Here is a 17,362-nt window from a genome sequence, read left to right on the forward strand (position 1 = left end):
AGATGGAGGTGCCACTCCGATTGATCGATCATGGCCCTGCTCAGCCAGTCTGCCTGTGTATTTGACAGACCCGAAATGAGCTCTGCTCTGATGGAAATTAGGTTGCTCTCCACCCAATGACACAAGTGCTCCGCTTCTTGCATGAGATGTTTCGACTGTGTGCCCCCGTTTGTTTATGTGAGCTTTGGCTGTTACGTTGTCGGTCAATATTAGTATGTGCTGATTACGTACCTGTGGAAGGAAACTGCGGAGAGCCAGGTGTACTGCTCGAAGCTCCAGCCAGTTTATGCTGCACAACTGTTCTTTGGCGGACCAGCGGCCTTGGGTTGTGAGTGATTGAACATGCGCTCCCCATCCAAACAGGCTGGCATTGGTGGTGATGGTAAGTCTGTGTGGCTCTTTGAAGAGGCAGCTTCTGTTGATGACTGGTCTGGTCCACCAGAGGAGAGATATGAGGACCTTTGATGGTACCTTGACCTTGTATTTGGAGTTGCTTCGGCCGGAGCGCTGGTACAGGAGCGGGAACCACTGGAGGGATCTAGTGTGGAGCTGGGCCCAAGGGATGATAGAGATACATGAGATCATCTTGCCTAACAATTTTGATAGTTCCGCTAGGGACACCCTCTTAAGACCCCTGATCTCCTTGATTAATTGCTGAATGCTATTTAGTCTATCTGGTGACAGGTAAACTTTGCCTTCCACCGTATCTATGACTGCCCCCAGATGGGTTAACCGAGTCGATGGTGTTAAATGACTCTTTTTCCAATTTATTGAGAACCCGTGTTGTTGTAGGGATTGTAATGTGTTCTGAGTATCTTTGACTGCTTGATGAGAGGAAGATGACAAAATCAAGATGTCATCAAGGTAACACTGGAGTGATACGGGGATATCATGGAGAGGAGCAGCTAGCGCTGTGAGAACCTTCGTAAAGGTCCTGGGGGCAGAAGCTAGTCCAAAAGGAAGGGCCACATATTCAAAATGGTGGTTATTATAACAGAATCTCAGAAATTTATAGTGGGAAGGCCGAATAGCAATATGAAGGTACGTCTCCGTCACGTCCATGGACGTGAGGACGTCACCCTTTCTGATGCCAAGTAAGATAGATTGCAGGGTGAGCATTTTAAACTTGCGATATACTAAGAAACGGTTGAGACGGTTCAGATCCAATATTGCTCTCCACGCCCCGAACTTTTGGGAACAACAAAAAGATGTGAATAGAAACCTCGCCCTCATTGGTTGGTGGCTACTGGCTGGATGGCTCGTATGTCCAGTAGGTGTTGGATAGCTGTTTCCATGAGATTACGTTTAACCGAGTCTCTGGAGAGAGGACATGACATGAAAAAATCTGGGGGAGTGGATTGAAACTCCAGCGCAAGGCCAAATCTAATCGTGTCTCTGACCCAGGAATCAGAGGTTGAGGAGTCCCATTGGTCCGCGAATAATTTAAGGTGTCCGCCAATGGGGGTCGGGTCCAGGGAGTTATCTTGGACGCCGAAAGGACCTGTTTCCTGCTCCCCAAAAGGATCTCTTGGATTGACCACCCCTTCTGCTCCTATCCCCGAAGTTGGACCTGTCTGGCTGCTGCCCTGGTCTGAATGATGGGGGTCTCTGGTATCTGGGTGAAAAGGATCCCTGGTAAAAGGGCCGAAAGGATCCCCTCCGAAAGGACTGTGGGTTTCTAGAATCTGACTTCCGAAAAAGGGAAGGAAGAATTTTCTTTTTGTTTCGGGTTTCAATTAGTAGCGGATCAAGGGAAGGGCCAAACAGTCTGTCTCCCACAATTGGGGATGAAGCCAGCTTGCATTTGTGCTTAAAGTCCGCTTGCCAATGTTTTAACCATAGTAAGTGTCGCACTGTGACACGTGAAGTAATGGCCCTGGCTGAAAACTTGATTACATGATAAGTTGCATCAGCTAAGAATTAAAGCAGCTGCTATAAGTTTAGCTTGTTATATAAGTTTATCTTGGTGCACTCTAAGGTTGGAAAAAGGGACATGTTCCCGTAAGAGGCGGAGCCATCTGAGAGAAGAACGGGTGAAGGAGGCGGCTGTGGCTGCTTTGATGGCCCACGCGTCAGACTGATGGGCTCTGCGTAGGGCTAGCTTGACCTGTTTTTCCTCCGGCTTTAATGCCTCCACCGCATCACTGGGAATGGAGGAGGACGCTAATCCCACTATAGGTTCATCTAACTCAGAAGTATTCAATAATTTTGAGAAATCGGGGCCAAACTGAAATATTTCCTGTCATATCCAGTGGGGGCTGGGTACACTGCTGTAGAGGCCCACTGTTTCTGTACCAGGTAGGAAACATGGGAGGAACTGGGATCACCTCTGCTTCAATTACTGGTTGGTTGAAAATTAGATCTTCTGGTACCTCTTCCGAAGGAGTTGGAGTGATGGAAGGGGTCGACTTGTTTAGGCATGCAATATTTTTTGCCTTTAACAAGAGAGATCTGAAAAGTTGTGGGTGGAATAAGCCTGTAAAAACAGGTTGGTCAGGAACAAGGCCCTCATCCTCAGACATTCCCCTTTCTAAGGGGTCTGCTTCTGACAGGGGCTCACTGTCATGTATTGATCCTGATTCAATCTCTTCCATTTGATCAATTTGATCCACTTCTTCCTCCTCCTCAGTCGGCCTTGGAGGGGGACCTCCCCTTGTAAATGTACCTGGGTATAGTGTTGCTCCGACCTGGTCAACGACCTCAGCGATTGGGAATCATGATCGGCGATCACAGGATATTCCCTGGTCATAACTGCGTGTTGAAGACCTGCTGCAATTCCCGGGCGGATTGCCAGCTTCATCCAGGCCTTCAGTCTTTCTGGAACTTCCCCTGGAAGAATGTCGTCTTGACGAAGACCGGCAGCCGTCGGAGCGAATGTAGCTTCGGGAGCCCTTCGCGTGGTCGGTGTCCCAGATACTTGGGCCTGTTGGCCTTGGGGAGCCAAGCTGCGCCTGGATGAGAGGGAGAGATCTAGGGGAGAAGGAGGGTGGGAAGAGGTAGACGGACCTGGACTGGATGAGGGGAAGTCCTGTGAGACCTTGTGCGCCTCCCGTGTGCACTTATCTACCTGTTTTTGTAAAGCTTTATGGCGCCTGATGGTATCCCTTTCTGAAGTTTTAGAATTCCCTTTAGCCTGCTTAGGTTTGTGCTGAGATTTGGCTTTGACCTTCAAGGATGAGGTCTGAGAGCTGCTACCGTCTGCCATTTCGATTGAAGTTGGAATTGCAGTATGCTTGTTATACAATGCAATACTGTGAAGGCGGTTGGCACGCCCAGGGGCCAGATCTGAGGACAGACCGGTTGCCCTGATGATGTTTTTATTGCCCCCTTTCCTCTTTTTTTTTTTTGAATAATACCTATCTATAATGAGTTGTATCTCAGTAATAATATTTTATTGATATTAAAATATTATACCGAAGAGAAAATTATTATTATTATTATTATTAATTATTATTATTATTATTATTATTATTATTATTATTATTATATTGTTGGTGTTGTACCACCAATATATATATATATATATATATATATATATATATATATATATATATATATATATATATATATATATATGTATGTATGTATGTATATGTATGTATGTATATGTATGTATGTATATGAATATTAATTAAGTGGCACGATGTTATGTGCTGAGAAACCAAACAGCCAAATTGAGAGGCCCAGATTGATAAGGGTTGGGAATCAACAGCTTCCCTGCACAGGCGGACACAGGCCTAGGTACTTGCTGTTGTGCCGCTGGGTTGATTGGGCTGTGAGGGTTAAGCCAACAATTTAACTGTAAGAATAGCCTCGAATGTAGAAAAAAACAAAGACGAGGGTATAATGGTCCCCAGTGTTCCTGAAGGGAACTGCTGCTCGGAACAGAGTTACTTCACACAGCACGAAATGGAATACAGGTGCGCAGCCACGAGGTCTTGTAAGAAAAGATGGCCTTGGGCCCTTAATCTTTTGGTGCGCTCCCCAGCAGCAAACTCCCGCCGTGTGAAGGAATAGCCTCTGATGGCTTTTTCTATAAGGCTTAACGGCGGGGAAGGGTGGAAGGCACTAAGCATTTGAATCCTCCACCCCAAATGGTGTTCAGAGGGGGAAAGAAAGCGATACGACTCTGTTGGGAGCAAAGAGCTCACACCGCTGTTCGGGTAAAAGAAACTCTGCGGCAATGGCAGGGGTAGAAAGATTGGTTGTGGGGAGGGGGTGTGGAGCAGCGCCAAAGCCTCCCGCTGCTTTGGGGCATGAATTGGCGCTTCCCTATAATGTGAGCGATCCCTGTAATACGAGCCAACGTCGAGAGATCGCAATGCGATTAGAAGGCTAAAGGATTCTAAAGACAAGCTGATTAACTTTCAAACCTGCTAGCAAGGAAAGAATTTTTCCTGTTTCGGCCAAGGAAGAATCACAAGCACTGCCTATCTCTCATGAGGCTGAGCCAAAAACTGGGGAACGCTGGGAAGGAGTACTGTGGAGGAGGAGGAGCGTTGCACAAATTAAGCCCAGCCTAGACATGCAGAGACTGAAGCACCTCCACTACTGGATGCTCTGAACAGCTCATGGGAGAATTGATTGCTGCTGATTTTGTTGTTAGAAAATGTTGCATGTGGCATGAGATGATTAAGATTGGTTAACATACATTTTCTATACTACAAAATAACATTATGTGGAAGACTTAACTAATCAAGTATGTTGGAAGACAATACGGATATAACCATCTACTAATGATTCCAACTATGGAAGATTGGTACATGCAATTTAAGAGGAGTAGGAATTAACAAATGGAATGGAAGGGAGTGGAAAGAGAGCCAGTTTGGTCTAGTGGTTAAGGCACTAGGCTACAAACCAAGAGGCTGTGAGGTCTGATTCCACATTAGACATGAAAGCTGGCTGGGTAACTTGAGGCCAGTCACTCTCTCTCAGACCATAATGTCAGGCTCAGGCAATAAGCTGGTCAGTGAGTATCTGTTGCAAACAAGGGATCAACACATGGCTGATTCTCCCTCCCCCTCCCGTCAAACAGAGCAGACCCTGAGCTGGCAGGAAAATGTTATGTGAAGAAAATGGAGTGGAAAAATGTGTTGTATATGCAATTAAGAGAAAGGGAAAGGAAATGTATCAAAATATGATTGATTTGGATGCTTATGTTGAAAGATTGAAATAATTACTGAATGATAAAAGGGTAGAGAGATTCTGAATGTAAGAGACAACACCTTTAGTGTAATTTGAAGACAACAAACATAGAAGTACTAACAGTGAAAGTAAAATAACGGAAGGAAGACAAAGTACAAGTCTTGGAAGAAAAATGTTACACTATAGACAGAATGAATGAAATCAAATGTAAGAAAAGACATGGAAGCTGATTAGAAGAGGGTAAAATGAATATCTGTATGTTACAAAGTATACATGAAGCTACACTAATGGAAAATATGAAAAAGGGTGTTTGGTAGAATAAAATTAAATAGGATATGGATGAGGAAAATACCTATAAAGAATAATTGTTACTGTACTAAAAACAAAGAAAGAAACTTTTTAATTGATATATGGCAAAAATGGCAGCTCTAAATATGTGAGAGCCAGTCTGGTATAGTAGAAATCTGAAGACCGCAAGTTCGAATCCAGTTTTAAACATGAAGTTATCTGAATAACTTTGTCATTCCCTCAGCTCTAAGAAGCAGGCAATGGTAATCTCTTCTGACATTTTGCCAAGAAAATTGTAGGGACCTGTCCAAGTAGTCTCCAAGAGTCAACACTAACTTGAAGGCTTCCCTTCCCTCCCACTAAAAAAGAAGCAATTAAATAAAGGAACAGGTTAAAAGAGGCAAGAAATAAAAATGATTTTGATAGAAACAATTGTTCTGGAATTTGGCAACAAGGGCTAAATAAGGAGTGTCAAACAGAGTGAATTCAATTAAAAGCAATGAAATTGCATGAAATGGAAGCATGAGAATGTTGGAAAGAGGTTTTCAGAAGTCTGTATAGAAATTGCAGTGATATTATAGTCGTATGAAATTAAAATGAATGCTGTAAATGTTAGTGTTTGAGAAAAAATGATGAAAGGAATAATAAAATACCGAGAAAACACTAAATAATAAAGCTGCAATACAAATGGTGTCATTGGAGAAAAGTTAAAAAAATAAATGTGATTTGCCAAGGGTGTGGCTATGCAACATGCTTAACATATATTTGGAAGACGGTATTAAAGAATGCCTTTATTATTTCTTCATACATAAATAAAGATAGCAAGAGTACGTGCAAAAATTATAGAATTAGTTTTGAGGGTTTTTTGCAGAGGTGTTTGGCAGAATTTTGATTGAAAGGATTTAAGAGGTGACAATGAGCAATATTTGGAAAGTGTGGTATGGTGTCATGAATGACAGCTCTTTGGATCATTGAGAGATGCATGAATGTGAAATGTTATGTATGATTGCTGATTTATAGAAATCATATAAAACCAATATGAAACATTTGCACAAATAGAAGACTAGTTACTAGTAATAGTGGTATATGATAGAAGCAAAGAAGCATGAAAATAAAGAGAATGCTTTGGGGAAAGTTTCAACATTAAGTAAGGAATAAGACAAAAATATGTTTGGCTAATTTATGTATTTATGCATAAATATTTATCCATAAATACATAAATTAGCCAAACATATTTTTATATGATGAGGTATTTTGGATGAGAATACAAATATGAACATATGTGTATTTTTTATGGAGATCATACAGAATTGCTGGCTGAGAACTAAAAGATTTGTGGTAAATGTTAGATAAACATGTTAAGAATACAGATCTTAAAATTAATGTTTCAAAGACTAAGTACCTGTAGTTATCTAAGTATTTCTTAGTCACTGTGCAACATTACAAAACACACTTGATTGTACAGATTGTACAGATTCTAACAAAGAGCAGAATATCAGGTGACACAAATTCTCTATTCTTTGCATCCATAAGTTAGGACCATCAAGGATTATAGTTACAAGCAGCCTTTCAGAGAAATGCTATCTAATTTTCTACGAATAAAAAGCCTGATTAGCCTGCAACCATAAACCTAGATGGTTTGAGTAACAAGTCTGGCCAGTTGGATCTCAGAAAAGGTCTGGCCCTAAATGGACTGTGAATTTTGTCATTTGTCAGGCAGATTATTCCTTTCAGTAATTGTAAGCCTGAACTGGGAATGTAAAATCAAAGATCATAATACTATGGAATACTGTATCAAACTATAAGTGAATGTAATCCCCATCAATCATTTATGCTTAGCTCCAAATATAGGAAGCCGATATCTCTTAAAAATGCTGTAAGACAATATTAGGGACTAGCTTCCCAACTATGTTCTTGCCTGTAAGTTTTGCATGGAAAACTTAGTCTCTTGTTGCTAAAGAAAGTTGGCATTAATTTCTTGTCTAATCTAACAATGAGAATATAATGTAATTCAGTGGAGCTTATTTATGAGTAAATAAAGAACAAGAGCTAACTTTAAGCACAAGGAGAACTTTACATGTTGATTAGATTTTTGTTTGAAAAAATATTATCTTCAGTCCTAAATTGTCAAAGGTTCTTCAGATTCTTTCCTCATAAATAGCTAAGGATTATACATTTCCTGAAATCTGAGTTCTCTCTTGTGCAATTAGCCTCAATAGTGTAAAGTTGGAAACTTGTTGTGCTGTTATGCTATGGTGACAACAACCATAGCAAAGCCCAGAAGGAAGGAAGAATTTCTACTTCTTCCAAAATTCAGAAGCTAAAAGTAGTTAATTTCCTTGTAACCAATATTAAGCAGAGAATAGATGCTGTCCAGGAAAACAAGGAGGGTTGGTGGTTACATTTGTAATATGAGAGCTTCAGCCTTCATCCTCATAACACTGTCTCCACCCAAGACTGGGAAACTAATTTAGTCATTAATAAAGCCAAGCTTCCTGTTTCAAGTTTTGTAAGTACAACTCAGGTCTATCCCAGCAGCAAAATGATATCTCTCCCTTTTGTATGAAGACAATACTGTTTCACAAACTAAAAACATTTTCTGCTTCTATTTCTTCATTGCAGTCAGTAGGAATTGAATTAATTAGTAGGCCTTTATCATTTCCTTTTGTATTTGGAGGAAGAGAGGAATCAAACAAATCAGTCGAAGAAGCACAGAATCAGAAAAGATAATCAACCAGCAGACCTTGAGGTTACTATTTATTAATTTGGAGCACTTATATTGTAACGACTAGCAGATTCTTGAGATAAGTTAAAATGAAGAAAAACAAAACCTTATGCAGCAGTGGTGGGATTCAATTTTTTTTACTACCCGTTCTGTGGCCATGGCTTGGTGGTCATATGATTGGGTGGGTGTGGCTTGGTGGCCATGTGACTCGGAAGGCATGGCCTGGTAGTCATGTGACTGGATGAGCATGGCTTGGTGGTCATGTGACTGGGTGGGTGTGGCCAACTTGCTGTCACTCACATCAAGGGCTGCCTCGCCTGGCCCCTCCCTTCCCAGCCATTCCTTGTCCCACCCAGCCTCAACTTATCTATAGTTCTGTAAAAATGTTGTTCATTTTTAAAAAAACTTTATTATCTACATACTATAGATGTACTTTCATGGACCACTGAAAGGAGGAAATGGCTCACATGCTTTGCCCAAGAGTGTGATAGGCAACAGGCTTTTAAGGGGCTGCCACAAAGAAAGGGGGACAATGTATTTTCCAAAGCACCAGAAGGCAAACAAGAACCAATGGATGGAAACTGAACAAAGAGAGAAGCAACCTAAAACTAAGAAGAAACTTCCTGACAGTGAGAACAATTAACCAGTGGACCTGCTTGTCTCCAGAAGTTCTGGGTGCTCAATAACTGGAAATTTTTAAAAGTCTGGACAGCCATTTTCCTGAAATGGTATAGGGTTCCCCCCAAGTCCCTTTGAAGTATTATTCTGTTATTCTGACACCTTTCCCAGGACCTCTACTCAGAGTTTGGCATCCTCAGTTTTCCTGCCTGAGCAGTGGCTTGGACTAGAAGACCTCCAAAGTCCCTTTCAACTCTGTTAAACACACATGAATTTATACTCTGGACTATAGACATCGAATGCATGTAAACCCTGAAAAATACGTGGTAGCCCTGGGCAAAAGAAAGGCAGTAGAATCACTCTAGGTGTAGGGACAATGTAAAATATTAACACATGACAAATAATAGAACAATTAAAAATAGCACAGAGTTTTCTCTGTCTCTCTCTCTCTTCTCTCCCTTCCTTCCTATTTTTTCTTTCTCTTTGTCTTTCTCTCCCTTCCTTTCTTTCTCTTTCACACACACAACCACACACACACACACACACACTATTTCTTCCTTCCTTCCTTCCTTTCTTTCTTCCTTCCTTTCTCCCTTTCTTTCTTTCTTTCTTTCTTTCTTTCTTTCTTTCTTTCTTTCTTTCTTTCTTTCTTTCTTTCTTTCTTTCTTTCTTTCTTTCTTTCTTTTCTTCTCTCTCTCTCTTACACACACACACCTGTCAGCCTTCATTCCCTCTCACTCCGGGCACTTTACTCACAAGGGGAAGCAAATCCAGCATTGGAGTAGTTTTGCAGGTTAACGGATATGCATTTGCAGCTCCTGCAAACTTCTCCATGGCTGGATTTCTCCCCGCTCCCCCGGCCTTCATTCCCTCTCACTCCAGGCACTTTACTCACAAGAGAAAGCGATACTTTTAGTGTCCATGAAGAATCCAGCCTTGGAGCAGTTTTGCAGGTTAACGGACCGCTGCTCTACCCACAGTCATGTTTTCAAGTGGCTACTTGAAAATGCATGGCTAGGGCAGAGAAGCAGTCCTCCTTTAAACTGGGGTAAGCGAGCATCGGGCGGGCGGGGCAAGCGAGTGAGCGGAAACCAGGCAACTCGGTCAGGGGCGTGGCCAGCCAGATGTTGCTACCAGTTTGGCGACCCATGCCAAATTCTTGCTACCGGTTTGCCCAATTAGGTGCGAACCGGCTGAATACTACCTCTGTTATGCAGGTCTTTCCCATGCTTCAGATATTCTTCTGAATTTCTGGATAATAAAGGAAATTCCTGTTACATTTACCAGACATTAATCTTACATAAGGCATTTTTTCTAAAAGACTGTTGCTTTTCTTTTTTTTTCTTTTGAGCCTAATAGTACATGGAAAAGGTAGAGAGGGAGCGAAGGCATTTTTAAGCCTCTTCCAGACCTCAGACATTTTAATTATTACCAACCATTTTCTCACCTATTCATATAGCAGAGACAATCCTGTCCAATGATTCATCTTGAATTCTTAGTAAGACAATAAGAACTGATTGAACTGAGAACTAATATGCAGTCTCTTGTCTCTGTGAAATATAAAAATATAGAGTGATAACTAATGCTAAAAAGTCTATCAAATACACTACTTTTCTAGCAGCTTGCTGTTTTGCTGTTCGTGAAGGAAGTCTTCCTCCTGTGGCCCACTCATTCACCCACACAGAATTCTATTAATTGATTTTCTTTAAATTTTGTCTGATGACCAGAGAAATAAAAACAGTTTTTTTTCCACATGCATTTTTGACATTCTTCCTGTCTCAAAATATGTATCACTGGCCTATCAGAAAACAAATCTACTACAGAAAGCAGTTAATGTATTAATACGTTCCTAATTAATAGAGAACAATTTCCTGTTCCCCTTTGCAGTTTACAGCAATTTTAGAACACTTTTAGCAAAATACCTTAAACATTTATCCTAGTTATCCTATCCAATATGTTGATATTTCTGTCATTTATAAAACTACATGAGTCTTCTTTTAACTTATTTATACAGTGTTGGTCATCCCTTTTCTAGTGTCAAGCAATATCAACTGCAAAATGTACTGTGTGAAAAAAGGTGTTAATTTGAATCAGTAAATCATTATTTGTAATGTAAAAGAATAAAGTAAATGGTATCTCTCCCATTTTCATGATGTCTGTACAATACTAATTACAATTTAATTAGGTTTTAATTATTCCTTTTAAGTTACAATTCTTATCAATTCTTATCTGAAAGACCCAACCCCATTTCTTTCTCAGTTCTATGATATTAAGATGACTTTAGTGTTGAATTTTGTATTCAGCTACAATATGCTTTAGTAAATGTTTTCATTATACACTTTTCCACACCCACATTCTCTATGTCAATTACTGTTAAAAACAGTAAGCCAAGACTTAAGAATCAGACCATTCAAATATCACTGCAGACGCTAGTTAAAGTTAAAAACTGAAACTTTACTGACTGGGTGAATGAAATTAGATACTAAGCAAACTTTCACTGACTTCTTAATGAGCCTAAAGAGAATATGCAAATTCCCACAATTCAGGAAAATAATTAATGAATAAGGGCAGATAAAGTGGTGACTGAGGTTTGCCATAATTTGGATTAATCATGAATAAATGAAATCGCTAACTTGGAAGGAATTGTATTTTTATAAAAAGATAAATCTCTATACTGGAGGGAGGATAGGGGCTATTATTTTAAAGCTGCAATCCTAAATTGAGTGTGAAAATAAACAGTGTGATAGAGGTAGCAACAAGGAGAGCAGCTTTTTAAAATACAGAATGCTTTCCCCATGGTTGAACAGCCCCTGTATTTCCAAAGTTTCCAAAAGTGTTTCTAACAGACCTAGGTTTATAACTCAGTGAAGAATTCCAGTCTCCCAATATTTTAATTCTGAAATAGATGCCTCCACAGAAAATTTCTAGAAATATGCGGCTTAGTGGAATGCAAAGGAGCATAAAAACGGAAAATTCTTAAGAAATATCTTTCTCACTACATATCTTACATGTTTTAAATTAAATAATTATTATTCCATACTAATTACGCATTCTTTGAACTTCTCCTACCTTCTCATTAGACCACATATTAAAATGAGTTAAGTTTTTATGTCATTCAGTTTTACCAAATTTTTACTTGCCTAAAGCTGAGCACCGTCATAGGTGAATATGACCCTAGGCCAAAGGAGAAATGGAATAATGATTAGGCTTCCACACTCCACTTTTTTTTGGGGGGGGGGGGGATGGTGAAGTATTGAACGTTTCTAGGCTTATGATTCCAAATATTAATTTTTCTGAGTAAACAATGTAAAGGGTTCAAATATAGAAAGTATATTCTTCTAACACTGCAGAAAATGACCTAAACTGTAAAACTCCACAAAGCAACTCTCAACAACAAATACTAGTATTTGACTACATGGGGTCAGTATTGCAATCCTGCACATGCTTGCCTCCATCTTAATAGGATTTATTATTCATGCATTCTATTATCTGATCATTTTCAACAGAACTAGGTTTGGGTTCTGGCATCACAATATAATGAGTGCTGCTGGCTCTAATATGTAACTACAAGTGCCTGATAAGAAGCTCTTTGGAGCAGACCTTGATATCTGTCCAAGTACTGATTCAGTTTCCAACTTCACTCCAATTTATGTAGCACATTTAGTGTAATCTAAGTACAGACTAATTTCTAGAGACACAATGAGAAAATTGAAAGAATAATTTTGACAGTTTAATTTTCTCACTGCAAAATCTAAATTGCCACATACTATTTTCAGCGACCTTCCTTTCATTCAAAAAGTAAGCCTAGGATTACTTACAAGGCAGAATTGTAAAATATGGCAATAAAGTTGGTAGATGCAGCAGACTGGAGTTAAAAGGCCAGGAGCATGATGATCAGCACAGGAGGAAATCATTGTTTAATGTTATGTGGGACACTTACTGCCCCATCTTCACAATCCTCCACTTAAAATGGTATTGTCTATTCTCATCACCATTCTGGAACTAGCCCTCATCCCACCTCCTGCCAAAAAATAACCCTTAAAAACCGTGCGGTTTTTAATCTTCCTCCAGTTTTTAATCTCCCCCAATCGTCATTGCAAAATGTTGGGAGAAATTGCAAATCAAGGCTTCAACTTCAAGACCCGCTTGTTCAAAAAGAGTTAATGAATCTTACGAATCTCGGTTTGAGTTTTCGGGGTGGGGGTGGGGAAAACTACTTGCCAACGCGGAGTACCACCGCTCCGGTCTTTTCGGGTCGGCATCACTCTTAGCTTGACCCTCCAACTTCCAGCCCTTTGGTGAAAACTTCCTAAGCCTTCCTCTTGCGCGTCTCCCCCTTTTCCATCCACTAATGGGGATTTTAACACCGAAAGCTCCCCGCTGAAGGGAAGCGAAGAGGAGCCCTTTCCGCTGGGCAGAGGGGAAAGGAAGCCAACCTCCCCACCCTGTTTATTTCGGCGTCCCTTCCTAAGAAGCATCCCCGCCCCCCCAACTCCCAGCTCTCGAATCCTCCCTTCCCTCTCTCCCCCCCGGTTTCCAGGCCAACCTGCCGGCCGGGCCTTCCTGGAGAAAAGCCAAGCGGGCTCTGCCGAAAGTTTTTCTTCCGCTCGGCTCCCTTCGTACCCCTTCAGCCGCCGGCTGCGGAGGGCACGAGCAGGAAAGGAGGACAAAGCCCCCGTAGGGAAACCCGGGAAATTTCGGACGGGCCTACTTGGGAGGTGAAGCCGCACCGTCCAGGCCGGCGGAGAGAGCCGCGGGAGGAGGGGGGAGGGACACAGTCTCCACCCCGTTTAAAAGGCTCCGCGTGAGGACGGGGCTGAGGAGAACGAACTGTGGCCCCTTCTTTTAGAAGGGTGGGGGAGAGGTCGAGGCTAACCAGGCGGCCTAGAGCCCCGGCAGCAGCAGAGGCGGCGGCGGCGCAGAGCTCCGGCCGGCCTCCTCCCCGCGCCGCATCTCATCTTCTCGGCGAGTGGCCCTCGCAGAAAGAAGCGGGTGCTGCCCCTTCTCAAAGGGAGGGCAGAGAAAGGAGGGCGAAGGGGCAAGCAAGCGGTGTGGCCTCTTCCCAAGTGGGAAAATGGGCGCCGGGAGCAGCTCTTATGGCCGGGATAGGGCTCCCCTTGGCCCCCGGCAGAAGACCGGCCAGTTCGGGGGACTGTTTCGGGGGGGAGGAAAAAAGTTTAAAGACCCGGAATAATGGGGAGGGTCCCTGCGTTTGGAGGAGGGGACAAGACCGGGCGGGCTGCGAGCGGCGGGGATGAGGAGTTAGGGGACCCGTGGGAACGGGGCGGGGGGAGAAGGGACGGCCCGGAGCTCTCACCTGTGCAAAAGTAGGGCGGGGGGGAGGAAGAGGAGGGAAGATCTCGCTCAACGGAGGGGCTCTGCTCCCCTCGCCCTCCGAGCAGCTCTAGCAGCAGCCATTCATTGTCAGCCTAGGCAAGCTCAGCGGAGAGCAGCGCACTCGATCGAGCCGGGGGAGCGCAGCGCGCCGCCAAGCCGAGCCTCCAGCGCTCTGCTCCCGAAGGCCTGCCTAGTGGAGCTCCGAACCAGCCGCTGACTCGCTCGTTTTACCCGCTCCAGCCGTCGGCACCTACTTTTCTCTCGAACCCGAAGGGATGTTTGCTTTTGAGCTCGCCGGCCAGCCCGGCCCGATCTCGTTGTATCAGACTTGGAAACTACTTTCCATGCCGGAGGGAGGGGTGATAGGAGAGCAGGGGGAAAAAAAGTAATCTGGATTTTGGAATATCGGAACATTTAAAGGAAAAGGCTGCATATACGTATTGTAAAGGACGCCTTAAGTTTTCCTTAAGATGTTCCTATATCTATTAGATTTACAGTATTGAATCATTCCTTCCTAATAAAGGAACAAAAGATTTTCCTCTCCTCCAGAACTAATTCTCACCTAAATTCGGTACAGTAGCCTGACGATACAAAACTTTCTTATAAATCTAAGGCCAAATCACCCAGTTTCTCTTGAGTAAAATTAAACAACTGTCCTTTACAAATCCATAACCTGGCACTGAAGGTTTCAGAAGTCAAGAGGTGGAAAGTGATGATGGCGTGAACTTTTTAAATTAAAATTGGGCAATAAATGTTCAGTGTCCTTAGTAACCTCAAAACTTGGATGTATTGGCTTGAACTCCAGGCCGAGGTGTCTACAAATGTCAAATTTGGTCAGAAATCATGGTAGGTTAGCATGCAGAATCTATTTGATTCATACTAGTTTTCTGATTTCAAGGGACCATATTACTAAGCAATAAGATAAAGCATTAGACTTTTCTAGATAAGTATTTGTAGAATGAGGGAAGAAATATTAATCATTATTTCTTTAGCTGAAGTTATGTAGTTTTCTCACTAAGATCAGTGCAAAAGTTAAGCACATATCTAAATCGTTAATTCTTTTGTATTCTGATGCTCTAAAACAGGAGTGTCAAACTCATGTCATGGTGGCGTCACGTGACATTGGGTCTTTTTTCCCCTTCGCTAAACGGGGCATGCGTATGGCCTGCACGTGATGCATCCAGCCCATGGGCCTGGAGTTTGACAGCCCTGCTCTATAGATAGTCCTCGACTATCATTTGTTTAGTGACTGAAGTTATAATGGCACTGAAAAAAATGACTTCTTTTTCACATTTACAGCAGCAGCCTTGTGCTCACATGATCAAAACGCAGGTGCTTGGCAACTGGCATGTATTTATGAATGTTGCAGACTCCTGGGGTCATGTGATCAGTTTTTGTGGCGTGACAAGCAAAGTCAATGGGGAAGCGAGATTTACCATGTTACTAACAACAACTGCAGTGATTCACTTAACAACTATGGCAAGAAAGGTAACAAATGGGGCAAAACTCACTTAACAACTGACTTACTTAGCAGTTAAAATTTTGGGCTCAGTTATGGTTGTAAGATGAGGATGATCTGTAACTGGGTTGTAATTTTGCTTCAGTAATAAAAACCTACATATATAAGGGTCTGAATGAGCAAAAAAGCGAATAAAATGTTTCAGAGTTTTAGATAGATTTTAAAAAGGCCTTTTGCAGATTGTGACTGCAATTTGTTCTATTCTGAACTATCTGGAAATTAAATTATCATCAACTTCAAATTTTTGATGATTGTCATCAACTTCAAATTTTCATTTTCATCCCATTCTTCTAGTCTCAACCACATTTGAAATGAAGTTGAGAATTCCATTTGAAAATGAGATTTCATGAGATTAGACTCATCTATTGTTACACCTTCCTGTCTTGCCATAACTAAATGTGGATTTGGGGGTAAAAATATTCTCTTTGCTAATGTGAGAGCATTGTGAATGTTGATTTAGACTTAGAATCTCCATAGACAGCTGGATGACTTAGAATCTCCATAGACAGCTGGATTCACATATTGCACTAACCACAAACTAAAAAAAGTATGTTTAGTATATTAAAAGTTCAACCTGAATGATATCACTAAAGTTGCCAAAACATAATGTTTCTTCATATGAATCTGTGCTTTATAAGGTAGCTTAAACTTCAGAACTTTCTTAACATGCAGCTTCAACATTATCTTCTGTTAATCAATTAGCAACTAAAACAATGCCTAGACTTTAGCTTGAAATCCAAAATGTGGCCATTATATTCTAAATTCCTGGAGCTCTTTAGAAGATGGATACAGTAAACATACAATAAATGAATGAGTGCAACATAATTGTTTAGGTTCTGATATGTTTAATAAAAGAGGAATTCTACCAGGTACAGCTTTTTTCACCCCTTTGAAAAATTACCTGCTACCATATTTTTTTTTCAGAGATGCAGGAATTTCTGCTGCTGTTTGGCCTAATTTAATCCATTTAATATATTTTTGCACACTTTGAAAATTAATAATAAATGACTTATCCACAGCTATCTAATCTAGATGGTATTTATTTTGCTCTAAGACCAACATTTTTTTGTTTTAATGATACATGCTTATTTGAAACACTGCTGCTCACCATAAGGCAGTAATACTTTTAGATATTCTCTTAAAGGCAGTTACTTAATTTATTCACCATTATGGTAAATCATAATGTGCTCTGTCTGGTTTTGGCTTAATATATGTGTACCAAGAACTGTCTGTAGTGACTTGCACATGACTCTGAGAAAATGTAATTACAGTTACAATTTGGCCTTGCTGAATTGCTATTTTTACTAAGGCTGGTGAAAGTTGAGTGACATGAAATATCAATTTTTGTATTAAATACTAAACTCTATTAGTTGGTGATTTGTGCATCACTGTATTCATATAAGAAAAGACGTATTCCATTATTATTTTTTTCAGTTTGAGGTTAAAAGATTAAAATTAAAAGGAAGATGGTGGTTAGATGGTGGTTATCAAAAAATTCAGGCTTTATAAAATAAGTTGCTTCATAAAAGTGGGTTTTTTAGTGTTGTAGTAAGACAGACAACTCTTAAGGCATCTTTTGCATCTATTAAACAGATACTTGTTATGAGCTTAAATGGCCAAATAGCTTCTATTGATAGGCCAGAGAGAGGTTCTTCCTTTATAAAATTATGAAGAATAAGTCTGTAATATAATTAGTGTACAGTTTTCATCTTGGTATTGATAGACACTTT

General features: G+C 41.1%; 1 protein-coding gene across 5 annotated transcripts in view; it reads right to left on the reverse strand.

Annotated features, from left to right (window-relative positions):
• NACC1 (nucleus accumbens associated 1) overlaps nt 1-14,297 on the reverse strand; it is a 30,219-nt gene extending 15,922 nt beyond the window's left edge. The window contains exon 1 of one of the 5 annotated variants that reach the window (XM_026696289.2): nt 14,094-14,297. The gene's annotated coding sequence lies outside the window, so the exon portion shown is untranslated. Of the gene's footprint in view, nt 1-12,594; nt 12,680-14,093 lie in introns of those variants that run through there. The other 4 variants (XM_087924606.1, XM_087924604.1, XM_087924603.1 and 1 more) reach the window with 4 other exon arrangements.
• Nucleotides 14,298-17,362: the final 3,065 nt, after the last annotated feature.

Source organism: Pseudonaja textilis, chromosome 2 (assembly GCF_049901715.1).
Source record: "Pseudonaja textilis isolate UNSWEBS1 chromosome 2, rPseTex1.2, whole genome shotgun sequence".
NCBI lineage: Eukaryota > Metazoa > Chordata > Lepidosauria > Squamata > Elapidae > Pseudonaja > Pseudonaja textilis.